Source organism: Lolium perenne, chromosome 7 (assembly GCF_019359855.2).
Source record: "Lolium perenne isolate Kyuss_39 chromosome 7, Kyuss_2.0, whole genome shotgun sequence".
NCBI lineage: Eukaryota > Viridiplantae > Streptophyta > Magnoliopsida > Poales > Poaceae > Lolium > Lolium perenne.
Genome location: NC_067250.2, coordinates 58,128,680 through 58,139,322, shown reverse-complemented (window position 1 = coordinate 58,139,322; position 10,643 = coordinate 58,128,680).

Genomic DNA, 10,643 nt, shown 5'->3' with positions numbered 1-10,643 from the left:
TATCCTCAGGTTTAGCAGCTATTTTATTAATTAAAGAGGATTGTGACGCAGACATGTATGAGATTCGGTTTTCAGCATTTGCAAGCTTAGTTTGCAAACCAGAGATCTCCATATTCAGATTTTTAAGCTGATTTCCTATATTTTTCAACAAGGTAGATTGTTCATTCATAGTTTTAGTAAACAATTGATTTTGCTCATATTGTGATTGCATAAAGCTCTTAGTAGATCTTTCAATTTCTAACATCTTTTCCTCATTAGGTGAAACATATCTACCATAAGAATTACCATAACCACTACCACTAGCAGGATATGGCCTATAGTTGTTGTTGAAATTATTATTTTTAATGAAGTTCACATCAACAAGTTCTTCTTGGGCAACCAATGAAGCTAAAGGAACATTATTAGGATCAACATTAGTCCTACCATTCACAAGCATAGACATAGTAGCATCAATCTTATCACTCAAGGAGGAGGTTTCTTCGACAGAATTTTCCTTCTTACCTTGTGGAGCTCTTTTCGTATGCCATTCAGAGTAATTAATCATCATATCATCAAGAAGCTTCGTTGCGGCGCCTAGAGTGATGGACATAAAAGTACCTCCAGCAGCTGAATCCAATAGGTTCCGCGAAGAAAAAATCAGTCCTGCATAAAAGGTTTGGATGATCATCCAAGTAGTCAGTCCATGGGTTGGGCAATTTTTAACCAAAGCTTTCATTCTTTCCCATGCTTGAGCAACATGCTCATTATCCAATTGCTTAAAATTCATTATACTACTTCTCAAGGATATAATTTTAGCAGGAGGATAATATCTACCAATGAAAGCATCCTTACATTTAGTCCATGAATCAATACTATTCTTAGGCAGAGATAGCAACCAATCTTTAGCTCTTCCTCTTAATGAGAAAGGAAACAATTTTAATTTTATAATGTCACCATCTACATCCTTATACTTTTGCATTTCACATAATTCAACAAAATTATTAAGATGGGCAGCAGCATCATCAGAACTAACACCAGAAAATTGCTCTCTCATAACAAGATTTAGTAAAGCGGGTTTAATTTCAAAGAATTTTCTGATGTAGTAGCAGGTGAAGCAATAGGTGTGCATAAGAAATCATTATTATTTGTGTTTGTGAAGTCACACAAATATCCTTAGACATAGCATTGATGTTTTATCCCTAGTGGCAACATCACATCCACAACCTTAGAACTTTCTGTCACAGTCCCAGATTTTAATGGAGGCATGAACCCACTATCGAGCATAAATACTCCCTCTTGGAGTTACAAGTAACGACTTGGCCAGAGCCTCTACTAGCAACGGAGAACATGCAAGATCATAAACAACACATAGATGATAGATTGATAATCAACATAACATAGTATTCCATATTCATCGGATCCCAACAAACGCAACATGTAGCATTACAGATATATGATCTTGATCATGTTAGGCAGCTCACAAGATCCAACAATGATAGCACAATGAGGAGAAGACAACCATCTAGCTACTGCTATGGACCCATAGTCCAGGGGTGAACTACTCACACATCACTCCGGAGACGACCATGGCGGTGAAGAGTCCTCCGGGAGATGATTCCCCTCTCCGGCAGGGTGCCGGAGGCCATCTCCTGAATCCCCCGAGATGGGATTGGCGGCGGCGGCGTCTCTGGAAGGTTTTCCGTATCGTGGCTCTCGGTACTGGAGTTATTATCGACGAAGGCTTCTTATAGGCGGAAGGGTAGGTTTAGGGGCGATGCAAGGGGCCCACACAATAGGGCCGCACGGCCAGGGGGTGGGTCGCGCCGCCCTGGCTTATCGCCGCCTCGTCGCCCCACTTCGTTTCCCTTTCGGACTTCTGGAAGCTTCGTGGAAAAATAAGATCCTGGGCGTTGATTTCGTCCAATTCCGAGAATATTTCCTTACTAGGATATCTGAAACCAAAAACAGCAGAAAATAGCAACTGGCTCTTCGGCATCTTGTTAATAGGTTAGTGCCGTAAAATGCATAAATATGACATAAAGTATGTATAAAACATGTGTGTATTATCATAAAAGTAGCATGGAACATAAGAAATTATCGATACGTTGGAGACGTATCACACACCATGACATACATGATAGAGCCTATGGACGAGGCATCTTGATCTATCCCAAACAGCAATATGTCATCCACATATAGTACCAGGAATGCTACAGAGCTCTCATTCACTTTATTGTACATACAAGCTTTTCCATAAGTTTGTATAAATTCAAAGTTTTTTATCACCTTATCAAAACGTTGATTTCAACTCCGGGATGCTTGCTTCAGTCCATAAATGGAGCGCTGAAGTTTGCATACCTTGTCAGCATCTTTAGGATCGACAAAACCCTTAGCTTGTACCATATACAACTCTTACTTAATATCACCATTAAGGAATACCGTTTTGACATCCATCTGCTAAATTTTATAATCGAAAAATGCAGCGATTGCTAATAAAATCTTCATAGACTTTAGCTTCGCTACGGGTGAGAAAGTCTCATCGTAGTCAACTCCCTGAATTTGTCGGAACCCTTTCGCGATAAGTCAAGCTTTATAGACAGTTAAGTTACCATCAACGTCTATTTTCTTTTTGAAAATCCATTTGTCTCTATAGCCTTGCGGCCATCAGGTAGGTCCACCAAAGTTCATACTTGGTTTTCGTACACGGATCCCATTTAGATTTCATGGCTTCTTGCCATTTGTTGGAATACGGGCTTGATACCAATCTGGAATATGGATTGTAGTATGATAATCTTTTTTCCTAGTAAACCTAGGTTTAATCGAACCTTGAAAAGCACTGCTAAAATGATGTAAAGAAAACGTCTACAAGATTTGCTAGTTTATTTTATTTTATGTTTACTGGACCTTTCTAGTTTACTTTTAAGGAGGTTGTGTTCAATGATGGAAATAGGCCAGGGTTAAGGTTTCTCCTGCAACTATGCATACATATATAATTGAAGCACATATGTGTAACAAATAAAATAGAGATAAGATATTTGCGAGTAGCACATCCGTAAATACTCTTGCCCCTAAAGCCAGAGGTGACAAGAGCCTCTTGGTCCAACCATTATCCTCACAGCCGCGAGCAACAAGAGTTATTAAGCATATGAATACAGACCAAAGCATCAAGCTAGATGATTGTGCCATGATCACAAATGAATCACTAAACATGTACCAGTACTTTCCCCTTTCCGTCACTGAGGTTTCGCGGTAGCACGCAGTTATCCACTCATCTCACCTCTTCCCTTGATCGATCCGAATGATATGAGTACCTGCAGATCATCAAAACGAGGCAAAAAGATAAGGATACAAGATTCCAAAACTTATATTCAATCCTTACACATATAATAAGATTATATGCACATAAACGCTGCGAGGATCCACCCCAACCCGCAGCCCGTGAGGACTACTGACACATAATATCAAGATCAATAACAAAGATAGAAATCATTGCACAAATACTTAGATTGAAATCACAATATTCTTACAATGGTCGCCAATTCTCAAGGCGATCTCTATTACAATGGTGATGTCTATGGCTATGGATGAGATTGGAGATGGAATGGATGAACTATGGTTGTGGATTTCCTTCGGTGTGGTGCAGATGAATCTGATGTATGGTGGCTTTGTTTGGCGATGAATGGCTCTCTGTTTGGCGTTGGTCCCTTCATGATAGGGTTTGACCCCCAGGAATGCTACGACACATCGTACGGGCGGGGCTTGCCCGTACCGATGCCCTTTTAAATCGCGTCATCGAGCATAGTCAACATTGGCATGCTCATGACGCAATTTTCTTCAGTAATGCAGGTCCATTTGTCATTATGACGCGATTTCCTGCACATCATCCAAAAATAGAAGAGATTGCATATATTTGCAATAATTAGTCATTAGTGGCATGTTGAGAGGTAAACTTAGTCAATTTATTGACTTAGCTAAGGGTTTAAACGCGAGAAGAAGTGGTGTATTTCACAGCCATCATGGCTCATCATCGCTTCATCATACATCGCAGGGTCGTCAGTGTTGTCCACCAACATGACATTCATGATAGGGTCGTACCAATCAGGAGTATTATGAGTCATTGTCGACATGCGAGGTTCAATAGCGACTTCGTGTGAAGTTTCATGATCAGCATCATTAGCTTCCTCTCTTGATGGTGAAGGCGGCACAGGAACATCTTTCGGCGCTGCGCTACTCTCAAATCTAAGAGAAGATTCAGTAACCACATCGAGTTCTACTTTCCTTCCAGTCACTTCTTTTGAGAGGAACTCCTTTTCAAGAAAGGATCCATTCTTGGCAACGAAAACTTTGCCTAATTGTTTCTTTAGGGTGTCCTATTAAGACACATCTTTCCGCTTTGGGTTCAAACTTGTCAAGTTTTAACTTATTTACATAAGCTTCATAGCCCCAAACTTTAAGGAACGACAACTTAGGTTTCTTCCCAAACCATAATTTATACGGTGTCGTTTCAACAGATTTAGCTGGTGCCCTATTTAAAAGTGAATGCGACTGTCTCTAATGCATAACCCCGAAATGATAACGGTAAATTTGTAAGAGACATCATAGGCTGAATCATATCTAAGAGAGTTTGATTACGACGTTCGGACACACCATTATGCTATGGTATTCCCGCCGGTGTCAACTGTGAAAGTATTTCACATTTCTTTAAATGCATGTCAAACTCATAACTCGGATATTCACCTCCACGATCAGAATGCAGAAACTTAATCTTCTTGTTAAGTTGATTTTCTACTTCAGTTTGGAATTCCTTAAACTTCTCGAAAGTTTCGGATTTATGTTTCATAAAGTAGATATACCCATATCTACTCAAGTCATCTGTGAAAGTAAGAACATAATGATATCACCGCACGACGCTACACTCATTGGACTGCATACATCGGTATATATTATTTCCAATAAGTCTATAGCTCGCTCCATTATCCTAGATATTGGAGTTGTAGTCATTTTTCCATAAGACACGCTTCACATCTTTCAAGTGATTCAAGAAGTCCATCGGAATCGAGTTTCTTCACGCGCTTCACTCCAATATGACCAATACGACAGTGCCACATGTATGTGGAATCATCATTCAATTTTACTCATTTAACTTCTGTGTTATGAACATGTGTATCACTACTATCGAGATTCAATAAGAATAAACCATTCAACTCAGGTGCATGACCATAAAAGGTATTACTCATATAAATCAAACAACCATTATTCCCAGACTTGAATGAATAATCGTATTGCAATAAACAAGATCCAGAAATAACGTTCATCCTTAACGCATGCACCAAATAACAATTATTTAGATTTAAAACTAATCCCAAAGGTAGATGAAGAGGGAGCGTGCCGACGACGATCACATCAACCTTAGATCCATTTCCAACGCGCATCATCACCTCATCTCTCGCCAGTCTTCGTTTATTTCGCAGTTCTTATTTCTAGTTACAAATATGAGGAACCAAACCAGTATCAAATACACAGGCACTACTACGATTACTAGTAAGATACACATCAATAACATGTATATCAAATATACCTTTTTTCTTGATGTTTCCGTTCATCAGATCTGCCAGGTACTTGGGACAATTACGCTTCCAGTGCCCATCGCCCTTGAAGTAGAAACACACAGTGTCAGCATGAGGACCAGCCTTGGGCTTCCTAGGAGGCGCGGAAGCTTTCTTTCCGCCCTTCTTGAAGTTGTCCTTGTCCTTAGGCTTGCCATGTTTCTTGAAACTGGTGGTCTTGTAGACCACCAACACTTGGTGCTCTTTCTTGATTTCCACTTCAGCAATTTTAAGCATCGAGAAGAGTTTAGGCAACATCTTATTCATGCACTACATATTATAGTTCATCATGAAGTTCTTTTCGCTAGGTGGTAGTGATTGTAGGACGCGATGAATCTCCAATGCATTAGGAATCGTTATTCCCAAATCTTGGAGTTTGTTCGCATGCCCAAACATCTTGAGCATGTGCTCGCTAACGGAGTTGCCCTCTTCCATCCTACTGTTAAAGAACTTCTGAGAGGCTTCATAGATTTCCACGACCGCATGAGTCTCAAATATCATTTTGGACTCATTGATTATCTCAGAGGGGTTGCGGTTCTCAAAGCGCTTCTGAAGCTCTGAATCTAAACCGTATAGAATTGCACACTAAACTGGGGAGTAGTAATTCTTCCGAGTGAGGTAAATATTTTTAATCTCATCGGGAGCATTCTCTGTAGGTTGGTCACCCAACGGTGCATTGAGCACATAGGTCTACTGACCAACATTGAGGAAAAAACTCATATTACGGAACCATTTCGTAAAGTTGCTTCCATTGTTTTCCAGTTTTCTTTCTCTAGGAACGCATTAAAGTTGATTGCAGGTGGCGCCATGATCTACAATATATTTGCAAAGAATTTAGACTAAGTTCATGATACATTGAGTACAAATTTACCTCTTAAATTATCTAGGTGAACTCCCACTCAAAAACATCCCTCATGTTGCCTTAGTGATTACGCGAACCAAACCCACTAAACCAAGTCTGATCTTCACGAGAGAAGATGTAGTTTCAAAGGCGAACACCGCAATGTTGATCATATCATTCATATGACTCATGCTTTACCTTTCATTTTTTCTGTGTTCGGAGGCCATGTTTGTACATGCTAGGCTCTTCAAGTTAAATCTTAGTATTCACATGTGCAAATCTGGCTTGCACCTGTTGTATGCACATGTAGAATCGATAACACCCGATCATCACGTGATGCTTAGAAACGATGAGTCTTAGAAATGATGCATACTAAGGATGAACACTTTATTAACTTGATATTTAGTGAGAGGGATCATGCTATAATACTACCGTCACGATTTAAGCAATATAAGATGCATAAAAGGATTAACATCACATGCAATTCATAGTGTGATATGATATGGCCTTTCATCTTGTGCCTTTGATCTCCATCTCCAAAGCACGTGAATGATCACCATCATCACCAGCGAGGCGTCAAGGTCCATGGCGCCATTTCATGGTTGTCCATCACTTACCGCGACTATTACAACTACTTGAAATAAAGCTATTATATGATGAATTCAACACGCATGTCATAAAATTAGAAAGACAACCATTAGGATCCTGCTGGTTCTAATAATACAATAAAGATCATCTCATATATCATAATCACATAATGGACATATCACATAGCATGCCCCTGCAGAAAAACAAGTTAGACACCTCTAATTTTTCTTTGCATATTTTACGTGGCTTGGGGCTTTCAAATAAGATCCGATCTTACCTACGAACAAGAACCAAAATTCTGATACAAGAGTTGTCAAATACATATTGTAAATTGAATCTTAACTATGGTGTGAGAGACATACACCCGCAAAGCCACTTATGCAATACAAGTTGCACGTCAAGCGTGGAGCAGGTTTCATGTGCGCGAACATGTAAGGTTAGCCCGAGCCGCTTCATCCCACCATCCCGCAAGATGCAAAGTACATGAAAAGTAAGCGACAACAAAAGCATCAACGCTCACAAAACCATTGTGTTACAAATCTACGCATAGACACAACTCTGATACCACTTTAGGGTTCGTAGCATAGAAAACAAAATATTCTACCGTAAGAACGAATAAAGCCAAGATCCAATCTATGGAAAAGCCAATATCTAATCTATGAGGTAGGTGCAATGATATAGATGAGAAAATAACCGTCAAAGATCCAAAGCATTAACGAGATCAGATCTCGTGGTTGATGAAAAAGTTCCTTCCGGTGCTGCGATCAGGTAGCACTTCCGTACTCGGTCACACGTATAGAGTCGATGTAGACGTCCTCTCCTCGTTCTAGTAAAGCATCGGATGTAGTAGATCCCCTCGAAATCCCAACAACATGACGGCGTGGTGGTGGTGATGAAGGAGAATTCATGCAGGGCTTCGCCAAGCCGACGCAGGAAGAAGGAGGAGGGAGAGAGGTGGCAGAAAGGGCTGGGGAAGGGGCGTTGCCGGCCTGCCCCCTCACCTCTATTTATATAAGAAGGGGCAGCTAAGTCAACCCCCTTGGGCTCTACTAGCGCACGGAAGGAAAGAGGGGACATAAATCATCCCCTTCCAAGTTTGCTTCCCCTTCCAAATTTGCTCCCTAAATCATGGGATTCGATCTTATCTCTCTATCCTATCCCTTTAGGGGCTGGCCGGCTGGGCCTTTGAGGGTTTGGTGAGGCTGGACCAAGAGGCCAAGCTGCACCCCTCTGTCCAGGTAGCCCCTCCTGGGTTGTTGGCCCACCAGCGCCCCTCCAAAACCTTCTAGAAACATTCGGTCAAACACCGAAGCTTTTCTCGAACCCTGGAAAGTAACTTCACTTATATGAATATTATTCTCTGGAATATTTCAGACCTCCTCGTGATGTCCTGGGTCCCATCTGAGACTCCGAACAACATCCAGTCTCCATCTCATATTTCATATCTACTTAAACAATATCGAACCTTAAGTGTGTCACCCTACAGTTCGTGAACTATGTAGACATGATCGAGACACCTCTCCGACCAATAACCAATAGCAGGACCTGGAGATCCATAATGGCTCCTCAGATTCAACGATGACTTCGTGATCGAAAGAACCATAAACATATGATACTGATTACCTTTGTCGCGCGATAATTTACATATCCGAGATTTGATCATCGGTATCTCCATACCTAGTTCAGTATCGCTGCTGATAAGTACTCTTTACTTGTACTATGATATAACATCCCTTGTGACCTAGTCACATGCTTGCAAGTTACAGGAAGGCGATGCCATTCCACCGAGAGGGTCCAGAGTATATCTATCCGTCATTTGGATGGACAAATCACACTCGTGATCCATGCGCTTCGACACATACTTTCAGAATACCCAATGCCACCTTTATAACCACCTAGTTATGAAGTGGCGTTATATATCATAAAAGCATTCCCCCGGTGTTGGTGATCAACATGATCTCATGGTCGAAGGATTATGTTACTATCTATTTGAGACTTAATGAGTTGATCTTATGCTATGCTTACTATGGGTGTGTGCCCATCACATCATTCTCTTAATGATATGATCTTGTGTACTAATATGTGATACGTCTCCGACGTATCGATAATTTCTTATGTTCCATGCCACATTATTGATGATATCTACATGTTTTATGCATACTTTATGTCATATTTATGCGTTTTCCGGAACTAACCTATTGACGAGATGCCGAAGGGCCAGTTCCTGTTTTCTGCTGTTTTTGGTTTCAGAAATCCTAGTAAGGAAATATTCTCGGAATCGGACGAAATCAACGCCGAAGATCTTAGAATCCCAGGAAGCATCCAGAACACACGAGAGTCGCCAGAGGGGGGCCACAGGCCCACCAGACCATAGGCCGGCGCGGCCTGGGGGTGGCCCGCGCCCCCCTATGGTGTCGTCGCCTCGTTGACCTTCTGACGCCGCCTCTTCGCCTATAAGAAGCCCCTCGACCTAAAACCTCGATACGAAAAAGCCACGGTACGAGAAACCTTCCAGAGCCGCCGCCATCGCGAAGCCAAGATCTGGGGAACAGGAGTCTCTGTTCCGGCACGCTGCCGGGACGGGGAAGTGCCCCCGGAAGGCTCCTCCATCGACACCACCGCCATCTCCATCACCGCTGTTGTCTCCCATGAGGAGGGAGTAGTTCTCCATCGAGGCTCGGGGCTGTACCGGTAGCTATGTGGTTCATCTCTCTCCCTATGTACTTCAATACAATAATCTCATGAGCTGCCTTACATGATTGAGATTCATATGATGATGCTTGTAATCTAGATGTCGTTATGCTAGTCAAGTGAATTTTACTTATGTGATCTCCTGAGACTCCTTGTCCCACGTGTGTAAAGGTGACAGTGTGTACACCGTGTGGGTCTCTTAGGCTATATTTCACAGAATACTTATTCACTGTTATGAATGGCATAGTGAAGTGCTTATTTATATCTCTTTATGATTGCAATGTGTTTTGTATCACAATTTATCTATGTGCTACTCTAGTGATGTTATTAAAGTAGTTTTATTCCTCCTGCACGGTGTAATGGTGACAGTGTGTGCATCCGTGTTAGTACTTGGCGTAGGCTATGATTGTGATCTCTTGTAGATTATGAAGTTAACTATTGCTATGATGGTATTGATGTGATCTATTCCTCCTACATAGTGTGAAGGTGACAGTGTGCATGCTATGTTAGTACTTGGTTTAGTTGTGTTGATCTGTCATGCACTCTAAGGTTATTTAAATATGAACATCGAATATTGTGGAGCTTGTTAACTCCGGCATTGAGGGTTCGTGTAATCCTACGCAATTAGTGGTGTTCATCATCCAACAAGAGAGTGTAGAGTATGCATTTATCTACTCTGTTATGTGATCAAAGTTGAGAGTGTCCACTAGTGAAAGTATGATCCCTAGGCCTTGTTCCTAAATACTGCTATCGCTTGTTTACTGTTTTACTGCGTTACTACTGCTTGTTTACTGTCCTGGGCAAAGCACTTTTCTGGTGCCGTTGCTACTACTTATTTATACCACCTGTATTTCACTATCTCTTCGCCGAACTAGTGCACCTATTAGGTGTGTTGGGGACACAAGAGACTTCTTGCTTGTGGTTGCAGGGTTGCATGA